At 39.2% G+C, this 15,632-nt stretch overlaps 1 long non-coding RNA gene across 1 annotated transcript in view; it reads left to right on the top strand.

Annotated features, from left to right (window-relative positions):
- Positions 1-1,003: 1,003 nt before the first annotated feature.
- LOC148186381 (uncharacterized) overlaps positions 1,004-15,632 on the top strand; it is a 77,453-nt gene continuing 62,824 nt past the window's right edge. Inside the window, exon 1 of the long non-coding RNA XR_015774911.1 lies at positions 1,004-1,356. This is a non-coding gene — a long non-coding RNA (uncharacterized LOC148186381). The remainder of the gene's footprint in view (positions 1,357-15,632) is intronic.

Genomic DNA, 15,632 nt, shown 5'->3' with positions numbered 1-15,632 from the left:
GAAAATGACAGTTCCTGTGTCCGCTCTCCAGCCCGTGACGAGGCTCTACGGCCGCCTTCGGAGAAGCCCCACTGCCCCGGACCGGCGGCCCTCCCAAAGTGTCACTAAAGCCAGACCACGTCAAAGCTTAGACCCTAGGAGAGGGTCTCGTACACCGGGCAAGCTAAGTGCTTTTAAATGATCATGTTAATTTAAGCTGTTGGTTGTTGTTATTTGTTTTTAACTGTTAAATGTTAGATTTTTAAGTAGCAGCTGGGAGCTGAGCGCCGGGGTGAGGAGGTGGGCATTATTAAGGGGATGTAGATAAATCCTCCAGTGCTGCTGCTCATGCGCCCTGATGGCACATGTTTCAAAAGGTTTGCAGTAATGGCGTGTTTTGCCCTGAGGGAGTGGTAGTTTTATAAATTGCAGTGCAGTTTTTGTTTGCAGTGAAGGGGGGTGTAGTTTTCTGTGTGGCAGTGTACTTTGGCGTGAGCCCCGATATATTTGTTCCAGCCCGTGTGAGTGGCAGTTAGGGGGAGTATAGGGCTCAGACTGTCCCTGCCTGTCAGCTGTAATTGCTATGAATTGGTCTAATAAAGATGATTGTTTTTTTACTCCTGAGCTTCCTCCTTCCTTGACTACATGCGCTGTAGAAATATCCTGTGTGCAGACTCTCTACATCTCACATCTGAGGCAATTATTATTGTAATATATAGATATTTGTTAGGTTGACCGTGACTGCAGACTGGGGGAAAATGCTGAGTAATACACAGACATGTATACATGTGTCATATATGTTTCTATATCTGTGTATCAATGGAGTAATCAGAGCACAATTTAATTTTTGTATATGTTATTGGTCATTTCCAGTCTTTCCTATTTTTCTCCTCCTTTTCTCCTGTAATGTGATTGACCGGTGGGCGGGGCTAGAGAGAAGCTCGCTAGGTGGGCGGGGCCTTGATCGTTCCTAAGAGAGCTGCTCAGTGGATGGAGCTATTGTAAATGGGAGGAAATGAGCAAATGTAATTGACTAGCGGATGTCTGAGGGTAGCCAGCCAGAAATGGATGAAAAATATAATAAATTCGGTGTCAATTGTTTTTGAAACAGTCCAAAACACATTTTGGACTGTTGACCAGTGACAAGCAGGGAGTGTGCGTTGTGAGTGGCTCAGTAACTATCAAAGCATTGCCGATAATGTGGAATTAGCCTCTCGGGCTAACTAGCTTAGCCGCCTCCCAGGGACGCTTCGCAGATAGAGCTCCAGGTGACCCGGACAAAGCCTGGGAGCTCCGACGGGACTGAGGAAGGAAGGAATTGTCTTGCTGGTTAGCCACCAGCCCGCCACGCTCGGAGCTGCATGCAACTTTGTTAGTGTGAGTACTCAAAGTTTATTGATTTAAACTCGGAGCTAAACGGGTCAATAGTTTTTGGCCAAGTAGCTGGGGGGTAGTTGTTGGTGAGTCATGGCAGGCTCGTGCCCGCTGTCTGCGGTGACCATACTGCCACCACGCCCCTCTCTCCACAAGGAAGTTCGTTCTCTCACAGGTGTATCCCAGTATAATACATCCTTGGGTGTATCATGGCGAAAGCAGGTGAAGTCGTGTCTGCGCATATATTAAGGCCACACACACCAGTGTGGGACTGTCAGTGAGTGTCTGTGAATGTAAGGGCTGATCAGCTGTTTGATCTCTGATGTGCTCGCTGCTCAACCTACAGGCTGCAGTCTCTTCCAGCAGGGTTAGAAACGAGATCTTAACACCTGCTCGGAGGGAGATCCGAAATTTCTATGCCCCGTTAATAATAATAATAATAATAATGATAATAATAATAATAATAATAATAATAATAACAATAGTAAATTAATAATAATAATAAGTATTTTAATTTCATAGCACCAGTATTGGTGGGAGTAGCCATCAATACAGGCAGATTCAAGTCTCATATACTCCACTGTAAGCTGGGCCTGGGACTGTTGTTTTTTATCAAGGAATATTTTATTTATGGCGATAATTGATGAGGATAGAAGGCAGAGGATGAAATAAGTGCCTTTACTGGTAAATTAGTTAATAAATGTTTGTAGATATTGTCCATTAAATACTTACTTTACTTTTTTTAATGAATGTGGTTTTAATATGCTCTGCATTGAGTTAAAAGGTGTTGGCTTACATTCTCTATGACAGCTGGATGTTCAATAATTGTGCGTACTCATGGTCTAACGCAGTTCTAAATTTGTTGGCAGAGTCCGAACAAATTCAGGTAAGAAAATACTGATGAATCACAGATTTCTGCATAAAACGTGAGTACGCACGGTTTAAGCACAGATTTGTGCCTACATAGTTTTGTTTTATTTTTGGCTCGCCACTCCTGCATACTTTAAGTTATTGAAACCATTAAACTATCATAGTTCAGCTCCTTCAGGACATGGGTGCTGTAACTTTTCATGTTCATGTTCATGTTTCATGTAAACTATTTATACTTATATTATATTATTCAGCCTATTTCAACATCTTATTTATACATATGGCGAAGAACTTCAAATTTTCCTCAACCCACTCCACTTTGAATTGTGACCGCTTCCACATACTTTCAGCTACAGACTTCATTTAAACTTTAAACGGGTCACAAGACCTTGAACTCCTCAGCTATGATTCAGCTTATTGATATATATATATATATATATATATATATATATATATATATATATATATATATATATATATATATATATATATATATATATATATATTAGTGCGTTAGCGTTAACGTGCTGCGTTAGCAGGATTCTTATGTGATAAGGAAATTATCGCGCGATAAACTATTCACTAAGTTGGGTCTATACAGTGAGCAAAGGCACCAATTTCACTTTGTTGTTTAAGCGCGGATGTATACCTGGTCGAATTACGCGGAGGCGTGAACAAGGCGGAAGCTGGTCTGCCTGAGTGACTGGGTGATTAGGCTCAAGCCGTGTCACAAAGCTGTTGACTGTTAATGGTCTTCTTCATGACCTCTAATGTAGGCCCACAGTTCAGTTAGGGTCATGTTATCAGAGGCTGCGCCCTCTGCTGTTCATTCAGTTAGCAGGAAAAAGCTTTTTCCACATGGAGACAGAACCTGTGTTCCTAAATGTCTGTGTTTAACAAAATAAAAAAAGTTAAACACCAAAGTAAATCTTATGGAACATTATTTTCTTTACCAAATATTATAGTAGAACAGCTTTCTCAAGCATTTTGTGATGCATTTTCATCATTTAGATAGATAGATATTATTTTGAATGTCTTTGGCAAAATTCAAATCTATAATTTTAATCTAGATTAATCTAGATTAACTACAGGATGCAGTGAGATTAATCTAGATTAAAAAAAATTAATCTATGCCCAGCACTAATATATATATATATATATATATATATATATATATATATATATATATATATATATATATATATATATATATATATATATATATATATATATATATATATATTTTTTTTTTTAATTTGCAGTTCAGGTTTTGCGTCTGTTTTCTGACGTTTTTTGAATTTGTAACGGGCTCTTACGGGGACAGAATTTCCAGAGCTCTGCCTCTGTCCTTTCACAAAAACGTCTTACAAAATTCCCTGTGGTGCCCACAATTTTAGGTTGACATACTAAATTTGTACATCAAATTGTAGGCATTTTTGTCTTCTTTCACCTCATATGCTCATTTAAACCCCAGGACTAAGAGTTGTAATCTTTTTCTGCCTCAAAATAACAAGAGATTTCCAGCTCCCATTTGCTACAATGTTATTTTCTGTCATCAAGGTTGAGCAAAACCCAAATGTAGAGATTTTTTTAAACTGTGATATCTCAGTCATTTTTCACTTCATCCACACAGCACAGCTGAGGGTTTTTGTTGTAGGGTGTCGTTTTCAAACAGTAATTCTCTGTGTTTTATCATCTCTGACCGTGACAGGTGCCTCTGATTAGCAGGTCAGACCTCAGTCAGCTCCTGTTTGTTTCTGTAATAGCACCGCTACCACAACAGCTACTAGTATTAGTACTTCTCAGACTACTACACTTACTTTTTCTACTGCTACCACTGCTACTACTAGTAAACTAATACTAGTAGTTCTGCTACTATGAATTCTACTAACACTGCTATTACTACTAGTAGTACTAATACAAGTACTAATACCACTGCTGCTACTCCAACTAAAAGTAGTACTACTACAGCTACTGGTGCTACTGCTGTTTCTACTTAAACTAATGCTACTACTATCACTACTACAAGTGCTATGACAGCTAATTATAGTCCTGCTACTGCTTTTACTACTACTACTACTGTTACTAGTACCATTGCTACTACTACACATACTATTACTACCCCTTGTATTAATAGAAGTACTGCTACTTACTCTATTTCCACGACTACAATTACTACTACCACCATTACAGTTGCTACCAATACTACTAGTATTACTTCTCTCGTACTTTTTTTGATGGATGTATGATGTTTGATGTTTGTGTAAATGTACAGGTACAAATATCTATCAGAGTGGACTGCTTCCTGTATATATTTAGTGATATGTGGTGTAGGTCATTCTGACAGGTGCAGTAGGTCTTATTGCCTGGTACAAATATACAGAATGGACTTCTTCCTGCGTAAATGTAGATAAATGTGGCGAAGGTCATTCTGTCAGATACAAGTATCTATCAGAATGGACTACTTCCTATATAAACGTAGTTTAATGTGACACATGTCACTTGTGTCATTTTGTCAGGTATGAATATCTATCAGAATTTACTACTTTCTGTACAAATGTAGTTAACTATAGCCCATGTAATTTGTCAGGTGGAGTAGGTCACTTTGTCAGGTAAAAATATTTATCACAGGGGGCTGCGTCCTGTATAAAGGCAGTTAAATGTGTTGTAGGTCATAATGTCTGGTGGGGGAAGTCATTCTGGCAGCTGAATACATCCTTCAGAGCAGAGTGCTTCCTTTAGTAGTAGTTTTGTCAGAAAACAAATTTAATGAAATTGATTTCTACCAGTGTAAATGTAATATTAAGTGTGGCGTAGGTCATTCTGTTAGGTACAAAAATCTATCAAAATGGACTCCTAGATCTATAAATATAATTAAATGTGGAGTACTTCATTCTGTAGTCGAAGTAGGTCTTTCTGTCAGGTACAAATGTCTATAGGATTTGACTGCTTCCTGCATAAATGTAGTTAAATGTGGTGTCATTCTGTCAGGTGCAGTAGGTCATTTTGTCAGGTACAAATATCTGTCAGAATGGACCAATTCCTGTATTAATGTAGTTAAAAGTAGCGCAGGTCATTCTGTAAGGTACAAATATCTGCAAGAATGTACTAATTTCTGTATAAATGTAGTTAAATGTGGCGCAAGTCATTTTGTCAGGTGCAATAGGTCATTCCGTTTGGCACAAATATCTATGAGAATGGACATCTTCTTGTGTAAATATAGTTAAATGTGGTGTTGGTCATTTTGTAAGGTGCAGTAGGTGATTTTGTCAGCTACAAATATCTTTCAGAGAGCATTGCTACTTTTGTAAATGCAGTTAAATGTGGTGTTCGTCATTCTGTCATGTGCAGTTGGTCATTCGGTCAGGTACAAAAATCAATCAGAATTGACCACTTCCTGTAAAAATGCAGTTAAACGTGGCATAGATCCTTCTGTCAGGTGCAGTAGGTCATACTTGCAGCAACAAATACCTGTCAGAATGTATTATTTCCCGTAAAAATGTAGTAAAATGTGGTATAGGTTATTCTGTCAGGCACAAATATCTATCAGAATGGACAACTTCCTGTGTAAATGTAGTTAAGTGTGGTGAAGGTCTTCATATCGAGACACATTCATAGGTTCACTGAGAGCAACAACAACTGTGTGAATAATACTCCTGTTCCTGTGGAAAAAAAATGTGACGGGATGCATAAAGTAAGCACTGCTGTGACTGCACAGCTTCCTTCAGTGGAATTAATGTAACGTTACGGCTCAACAAGGTGGATAAAGTGCATTTGTAGCATTTTTTCTCTCAACTGAGAATCTGTATTGATCACATAATGACACCGATTACAGCTCTACTGTCATTGGCCCGTATTTTCTTTCATGGTGATGTTCAGGAGGAAATTGAGCATATTGAGAATACTGGAAAAAAACACAGATATGTTACATTTGTATGTCTCCAGGTGTGCAGATTTTTCGCTTAGTAAAACCATTTTTATGATGTGAGCTCAATATTGTTTTTCAATCTGTATCAGTCTGAACTCTCTGCTGCCCCAAAACACCTTCAGTTGGCGGGAGTTACTCACTTTGACAGCAGTTGGACAGCAAGAGTCTAAAAAATACAATTCATTTATGTTTACCATTTGTATGTGACTTATACCTCAAACCTGCGTGAGTGTTTCTGTTGCATTGTAGTGTTTTGCTGAAATTAGCTCCTTTATATACTGTTGAGTAGTTTAATCTACATCAATGCATCATATTTTGAAAGATTATCACACGTTTGTAGACACATATCTCCAAGAAGTCAACTTTTCTTGGTGTCTTCTAACAAGTTTTTAACATTGCATTTCCTGGCTAATCCAAATGGGTTTTTAAAGTATTTCAGATGGTAGCAGACCACTGTTGGGACTAAATATTGTAAGTATTGTTAACGACATGTTGGGACATTTTCAGCTTTGTTTGTTGTGACAAAACTTGATAGTTTTTAATGACACAATTCATGTTCATTGTGGTGACCAATGCCGGTATTTTAAACCAAAAACGTATGCTATCCTAACCCTAACCAGGTGTTTTTTGTGTTCAACCCTACAGCAGGGTTCTAGACTAACTTTTCCACTGGTAGCACTGATGCTGCCAACTTTCAGAAGCACCAGTTTTCAACAGCAGTAGCAGATATCAGTGCAGCAAAAAAGAAGAAATGGCCTGTTTTTTTAAACACTGAAGTATGGAATTTGGAATTGAGTAATGTGTAATTTGGTGGTATTGGTACTGATATTAGATTTTTTTGTACAATGACATCCCTAGTAGGGGTGGGCAATATGGCAAAAATATCATATACTATGCTTTTTTTAAGGCAGGATCACAATCACAATTTTTTTTCATTTTGGATTTTAAGACTATTGTGCATGTTACTGACCAGTACAACCAAGCTACTTTCCCAATTTTAATAATAAAGCCCTAAAATAAAAAAGAATAACAGAACATTTATTACACATATTTTAGGGATATTTCAGATTAAATTAAGAGAGGTTAAATATAAGGCAATGTGGCCCAGGCCCCCAAACCACTATGTATGCTCCTGGTAATCATAATGAGAGCTCAGTGCTTTGGTGTCATGAGAGCGTGACACTGATGGTGAAAGCGTGTGTCACACGCCAGGAGCGTGAGAGTTGGCAACCCTGGAATATGTTAAAATGCAGAACAATACGCCTATAACGTTAGATACTGTCACACAGCAGAGGGGAGCTGCTTTCTGTGGAGCTGTACCCGCTGATCTTTAACACGTCCTCCCTCTGCAGCTCTGCTCGGACTCAGGAAAGTCCCCGTGTGACCAGCAGAGACTGCACCAGAGCCGACCGCATTCTGCGGTCCAGCCAAAAAGTTTGGATGCATCACTTGTGTGAGCATAAACTACAACAGATAGAATGTGCACTGAAGCACGATTCAACAATCTCTCCATGATGGCAGATCGTGGACACATTCTAATTCTTCATGATCTCATATCGTCATTTCACATACTCCTAATCCCTAGTTGATAGTGAGTTTAAGGCATCCTTTTGTCCTGAGTGCATCCTGAAGAGGATCTCTGTTCCTTCCAAATACTTTTCCTGTTGTATCTGAGATGATGGGACGCTGTTAGTTTTAAACCCTGCATTTTAGTCTGCGCAGAAATTATGTGATACTTTTAACTGGAGCTGCTGCTTAAGTGAGCCAACAGAGCTGTAACATTTCACAGTCCTCTTAACCGAAGTTTCAAAAACACTAGCTGTATCTGCTGGTCATGCTCTGCCTGTAGTAATAGTGGTTACTGGAAGTAGAGGAAGTAAGACGACACCTGAGCGCAGTGACAGATGTGACCAGATTATCACACTTTATAAAAATGCAGCGGTCACAATACAGACATTTCCTATAACAGATGCTTGCCTATGTAATGCATATTTAATCTGCATTAGACCTATTTATTGCTCAGCTGTCGCTCTGTTTGTCACCGGAGAGACTTCGGTCTGCAGAATGCACCCATATAAATGCATCTTCAACCATTTTGGTCACAGACTTGAGGCCTGTACTGTAACCAACTGTTAATCACAGCACTGTCAAAACAAAAAAAATAAGATTTTAACATAAAGGCATGTAAAGTTTTTACATCTGCTAGAAATGAAATGCACAAATCTAACATATCGGTGGTTTACAGTAATGTACAATGCCAAAAAGGAGACAGGCCACAGGGAGCAGACCCACCTACTTCACCCAATAGTCATGACCTTGATGGAGACACAAACTATCTCTATGAAGGGCAACTTAAATCAAATTAGCTGTGAAAGTGATCATTTGCTTGGTTACAGAACATTTGTCCATGAAAGAAAACAGTTTTAGAGAGGGAGAGCGGCCTCCAGACAGTCACTCACTCTAAATACTGCTGCTCCCACAGTCTCCACTCTGCACACACTCATGCTTCCCCTTTGGGTGACAGCTGTTTTCGACACAGCTGCGTGTGTACCAAGTTAGAATAAACAGTGCTGTATCTTATTGATCTGCTTGAGTGCTTTATCTGTTCAGTGTTGGATTTTTTAAGCAGTTAACTCTATTAATATTTAGCATTTCCAAACAACCAGTGGTGTGCCAGTACAAATACAGTATTTTGTCAGTTGAAAAGCAATGTCAGTGCAAATTTTTGATACTTATTGGTAGTGTTGCAACGGTATGAGATTTTCATTCTATGATAACTGTCGAAGACAATGTCGCGATATCACAGTAATACAGAATTCTTCTTCTTCTTCTTCTTCTTTTTCTTCTTCTTCTTTTTCTAATTATTATTATCTGTCAAAATGACCCTTAAGGGAATGAAAACAGGAGGGTTGTTTTTGGTTGGTTATATAATTGAAAACTGAAACCTTTTTACTCACTGGTAGAAAGTCTCCTCTTTAATAATAACTAAAATGAAGGCAAGATTCTCCATCCAGTTGTATTATTTTTCTCAGTGTCATAGATGAGCAAATGTACATTGTATAATAACTGTAACATTTAGATCATGGTAAAACTTAATGATAAACTTAATTAGCTAATCAACAAGTGAGAAGTTGGAGCTAGATTTCATTACAAAATCAATCAGCGACGACAACATCTAGAACTCTCTCCTACTTTGATAGAATTCATAGAAAAACTAAACAAAACACTCGCTTGTGTGCCCCAGATGCCAAATATCCTGTGAAATGAGGATTATAAAACTTAAGTTATTGTCATGTTTCAGTAAATCCATTACAGCACATTTATGTAACAGACACCAAAACTGAACAAACCCCCAAACCTTTACATTTCCTGGCAGATAAAGCCAGCAGTGTTCTGTATTTTATCTGAATAGGTATTTATTTTCTCCATTCAGACAGAATGTTAGTCACCTACTGTCACTGGATAAGCTGACCCAAAGGCGAGTCACAAAACGAAATTCGGCCCTGCAAAGTGCATCTGAGTTGAATCCTAATGGCTCATATGCATCACAGTGGGAAACCAACTGTCATTGAAAGAACTCGACCTGAAGGACAAATAGAGCCGTTATCTCAATCTGTTATTTAAGCAAATGGAGTTTTGAAGCTATGATTAATCGCAGTATGAGGACAACTGTAAAAGAACTATATAATAAGTTTGTTTAATGAATTAAAATAAAAGTTTTTTTTATTCCTACCTAAGTATTTATGTATGAGCTACTACGTTTGTACACCTGCTACCTTGGTGATGGTGCAAACAGAGTACATCCCTTTCATCATTATTCATTTGCAAAGCTGCACTTTTAGAAAGGGTTACTAAGTAACTTGCGATGTATTATACAAGAGGAGAAGTGGACCGGGACTGAAGTTGCCTTGAGTGGATCTCTCACTGCAGAGGTGAAGTTATGTTTGCACAACAAATCTATCAAGTGTTTCCTCTCTGAGGCTTTGTACTTTGTGTTTGAGTTCTTCTGCTCCTGTCCTCCTCAGCTACACGGCTTGCATGGTATTTTCTTGAAGGTGAAATCAGAGCTTGTATTTATTTAAAAACTAATACTTTACGCACCACCATTCAGTGTCATGTGTAGCAGCATTTTAATTTTAAGTAGTTTAAAGTTCATGCATTCAATCAACAATAAAAATGAGGAAGGTAAACTGAACAACTTTTGCTACGCCTGATGCGAGTAAACAGCAGTCATGATAGACACAATCTTCAACACCAGGTATAAAAAAAAGAGAAGCACTTATCGTTGGCAAACAAACGAGACAAAAGTTAAGAGACACAAATCACTCAAAGACGAGGGGCTTCAGAAGTCTTTACATGTAGGACCTGCTAGCTAACAGGAGATAAGAGATTCAGTGCAGCTTCTTTAAAACAGATTAGTTATAATACAATCTGCAGCCAGCTGTTGAGATATGGGGCCCTCATCTTGCAGTAGACTTGCTGTCTGTGGTTGCATTTATATTGTGTTTATATTACTATGTTAGTAAGTAGGCTTGGGCGGTATTATGGTGTACCAGGCTATTTAGAGATCCTGTAGGTATCTTTTTTAGTACTGTCATAAATACAGGTGCTCCTCTTTCTATTAAACTTAATGTATGTAGTGCAAAGCATGCACCGCCAGAGCTCAGTCTTCGGTCTCTACTGGTAGAACACTCAGCTCAACTGAAAGACACTGCGACACCTAGTGTTGAAGGGAGAAGTTAGAGAACTGTAAACAGTCGGTGGCCAGCAGGCAGAGAGAGACCATGGGGAATAACAGCATGTTTTTTTACATCTAACGTGGTGAATTAAGGATTTATTTGGACCAAACTGAAGGTGCCGATTGTTGGAACAGTAGACTTACTAACTAGATTACTAGCAACAGTAACCCAAGACGGTTTCGGTGAGTTTTACTTTGTCTTTGTCGTGTTTGAATGCGGTGTGTTTTATGATGAGCTAACAAGGCATTTAAGCCTCATCAGTCTTCCGTGTCTGAGATTGCAACGGTATGAGATTTTCACGGTACGATAACTGTCTGAAGAAATACCACAGTATTGCTGTATTACAGAATTATTAATATTATCAGTAGGAATGACCCATGAAGGAATGAAAACAGTAGGTTAGTTTTGGTTGAACAAATGTGTTAATACTATAGATCATACTATCCATCCCTAAAAACATGACTGAAAGTGACGGTAGACATTAATCAACACTTGAGAGTGAAAATGAAATGATTCCAGTTCTGTTAAAAATGTATTGTGGCCTCGTCTTTCCACCAAATGATAAAAAATGTATCAGTGGTGGTATCGATAAAGACTTGGAACATCATGGAGTCTCAATAATGGTATCAATATCAATAAAAATTAATGATGCTCATCCCTAGGCATAAAAAAGGGACTATAGCGCAGCCAAATCACTATTGTATCAGTTTACTGATCCCATTCTCTCTTTCAGTTAATTATGGTATTTCATGTTATCACTTTATTTTCAACTTTTTCAGTTTGTTGGTAGGGTGTCTGGTTATTAATGCCCTTTGTGTGAGCGAGGCTATTCTACATTCTGTGAGTGCAGCATGTAAACTCTGTATAAGTCACAATTAGTGTGTCACATAATGGGGATCAGATGTGTGAACAGGCCCATGTTGTTTACCAGAGTGTGAAAATGTACTTTGTCTGCTTGCCAACATCAACCAGACAGCACTGCAATCCATGTTTCTCTAAGTGTGACCGTTGCTTTTGTTGCGAGTTTCATTTAGCTCACAATAATAGTGTTATTACACGTATGAATCTAAATAAATTCCGCCCTGCTATGGTGTGCTAACTAGTCACTATCTGTAAAGTCTGCAGTGTTTGATAACCAACGTGTGCACTTTTTAAGCATTTTTAATACCTGTCCTCAATCTTATCCTGCATTACTCCAAAAGACACATCGCACCTTAACGATAAAATAGCTGCCTGCTAGCCCAGAAGATCCATCAAAGTAATAGAATGAGTAAATGTAAATGTGCAGCTCCATTTCCCATAACAATAGCTACTGCAGCTATCAGAGGCTGGCTCAATCTGTCCCTGTCAAACCCAGGCGGAGGGAGAGGCCCACAATAATGTATTCAGTCAGGGAAATGAAATAAGGCTGGTGGTTCCCATCCATGTGGGAGGGTGTGTGTACAGTATGTGATTGTGTGTGTGTGTGTGTGTGTGTGTGTATATATATCTGAGACTGGAAAGCATGGATCACACAGGTCTTTATCTGCTGGGCTAAATAACATAGATATTACATGAGTATACAGGACACAGAGGAGTCCATGCCTATTGCAGTGATAGCTTTGCAGTGGAATAGTGTGAAGATCAGGGCAGCTATGGTCTGTGTCTGTGTGTGTGTGTGTGTGTGTGTGTGTGTGTGTGTGTGTGTGTGTGTGTGTGTGTGTGTGTGTGTGTGTGTGTGTGTGTGTGTGTGCGTGCGTGCGTGCGTGCGTGTGTGTGTGTTGGGGGGGGTGAGTAATAAATTAAGGCAAGCCACATCAAACACATTGCAAATGCCATGCCTGTGAAGTATCCTCTGCGGTATGACGTGTGGCTGTCATTCAGAGCAGCCATATTTGCCCCAAGATTGTACTTCATTTGCAAGCCTTTAAAGATGTCCTCCAAAGGACAGGAAGCTTCGAGCTGACCACTGTTACTTAGAATTTATTCAGCACCGAGTGAGAGCCCGAGGAGTCATTTGTTAGTTTATACGGAGAGTTACAGAACTGAATAAAAACTAGTTCCACCAGTTAAGGTTAGGATATGTTCTTGGTAGGGATGGGTATGGAGAACCAGTATTAACTGTTACTGGTAATGGTACAGGTACGTGATTGGGTCGGTACTTAATTTCCAATGAGCTCTATGACAAACAGTGTTGCTGTTGGTATTTATGACAGAAATTGTGTTAATTCAATATTAATTCATTATAACTTGATTCAAACATATCTGGCAACCTGGCCCTCATGATGATGGAGCTACCAGCATCCGGCGATGATGTATGATGTTTATTGTTGTGCCGCTGCTGGCTGCTCTGCTTGTAATAGTAGTAGTAAGATGAATTTCGGATGCCAAGTGGTTGAATGTGTGAGCTCACTTTTCTTAAAGTCACGACAGTGCAGCTAAATGCAATTTGTATCAAAGTGTAGTTAAAGTGCAGCGTTCCTTAGATATGAAGCAGTGCAGTGTCGTTGATAGCTTTATCAAAACATCTAATGCTAACATTACTCCAGCGGTGGAGCCCCTGAGCCCCAGTGGCTGTGATGTCATTTTATACATTGAACCTGGAACAAGCCGCAATGCATCGAGTATATTGGTATATTCACCCACCCCTAGTTTGGTGTCTGACTTTTCATACCAAAACTACATCAACAACAGAAGTAGCCCCTCTTTTGGAAACAGTGTCGCCAACTTGGCGACTTTGTGGCTATATCTAGCGACTTTGGTGGATTGTGTTGACAAAGCCAGTCTAGCGACTTGTATTGACAAAGCTTTAGCAAAAAGCATCTAACACATCCTGCTCCGCGGTTCACATTACAACCAAGCTCACAAGATCTGAGTACAGCGAGGGCGGCTGCCGTCTCCTCCTACTCTCCACTCACACAGCACTCATGCAGCCGGTCTGACCAGCAGCCCCACAGTCCCAACCTGCAGCCTACCCTGCAGCCTACCCTGCAAATGAATCACGCGTTTACGACCAATCACAGACAATGATTTTGTACAGTTACAGCAGAGACGTTACGTTTTTGATTAAATATTCACTCTTTTTTTAATTTCACACCCCAAAATCCCTCACACAGTTCCCTCTGTCTCAGTCACACACTCAAGTCAGTTTCTTGTCCCTCTCCTCCTCTGGCCAATTATAAGCTACAAGACCACGTTTTTGTTTTGCTCTGCATTCATTAGGGCACTAAAAAAACGAAAAGAGAAAAGCTAACATTATAGTTATATGGCAACAAAAGCAACTTTGTAAGTAATAAATAGTTAGTTTTTAAATTACCTGATACCTACCCATGCAAATTAGTTGATTACGTCATCTAGCTACTTGTAGCGACTTTTGGGAGAGCAAATAGCTTCTTTCCATACAGAGGTGATGGCAACACTTTTTGGGAAGCTCCGCCTTGTTTTGAGTCAGCCGGTCGATGTCAGTGATTATTAGAAAATTTTGGGCTATATCTTTTTATGTTGCATGTTGCCTTTCTCCCATAATTTTGAAAGAAATCAAACCAATTTTCTCAGGTTAAACATTTTAAGCCAAATCACCAGTGCTAGCATATGCCTTTTCCCTTTGGAGAGGGGCTTGTCTGGTGTATGTGTAAATGTATTTCTTTAGTTTTTACAGTCTGTAGCATTTCTTAAGTTTGCTTGCATCTTGACAACTTTAAATACAACACACCTGAATAACAATCTAACTTATCTCTAATGAGCAACATTAGATGTGCCCTGGGAACCTTTGCTGCATAGAACTGTTTTCTGTTTTATTGTGATCGATCTAGGCATCCCCAAAGCCACAGTTACGATATAATGATAACAAAAAATCATTTCTACTTTCAGTCTTTTGAATAATGTTTCATGTAACAGCAAAAGTCTCAAACGGCTGTAAGCTCTTACATGGCTTTTATCAGAGAACTACAACTTTGGAACCAGATGATTATTTGGATAGGATGAAATGTTTCAACTCACTTTTACTGAACTGAAATAACATTTGCTTTTTGGATGGATTGTTGAACAGCACAGCATCCTGGGAATTTCATCCATATTATGATGTCCATCTAGTGCCAACATTCATTCTCAGTATAGCAAGTAGTATATCAGATACTCGGCAAGGAAGATTGAAATCATGATTCAGCAGTTTGATCCCCTTTTTATTAAAATGACCATCTTTTTTTCATTCTGTACTGTATCTAGGGCTGTGACCTTTTTTGTTTGTAGAGCAACATATTGTCTGTATTTGTGCCCTAAAACTTTGGTCATTTTCCTTTTAAGGTTGTGAATCCACTCCTTGTCTTCCTCGGTTGGTGGCAGAGGATCCTCAGTTAATAGCTGTAGGACCAGTTTCACAGACGACGGTGCATCTGTAAACTCTGCGACTTATGTTCAAGGACTTCAACGTCCTGCCGTGTTGGCTTCAACTGTCTTCATCGTTGAATCAAATGGCGAGCATCAACTCTACAGCCGCCGCGTCGTACTCCCTCGGTGGTAAAAGATAGGGACTGTTCGTTATTTCTGAGGGGAGAGGAGGTGCTGAAAAATGGGAAAGGCATTTTTAAAAACATTAAGCACCGAGAAGGGACTTAGTGAATTAAATTCTAGCTTAGCTGAGGGATATACATCATGAAAAGGTAGTGTTTTATAATTGTTTTAGGTAGAAAAGTCACACCCCAGCCACGCCTGTCCTCTGAAAAATAAAGTACAGTCCCACAACAGCAGCAGGGAAGCTGAGCGAT

The sequence above is a fragment of the Plectropomus leopardus genome, chromosome 19, assembly GCF_026936395.1.
Source record: "Plectropomus leopardus strain MGB_pleo_1.0 chromosome 19, ASM2693639v1, whole genome shotgun sequence".
NCBI lineage: Eukaryota > Metazoa > Chordata > Actinopteri > Perciformes > Serranidae > Plectropomus > Plectropomus leopardus.
The sequence above is the reverse complement of the archived record's forward strand: the minus strand, read 5'-3'. Positions and strand labels throughout refer to the sequence as shown.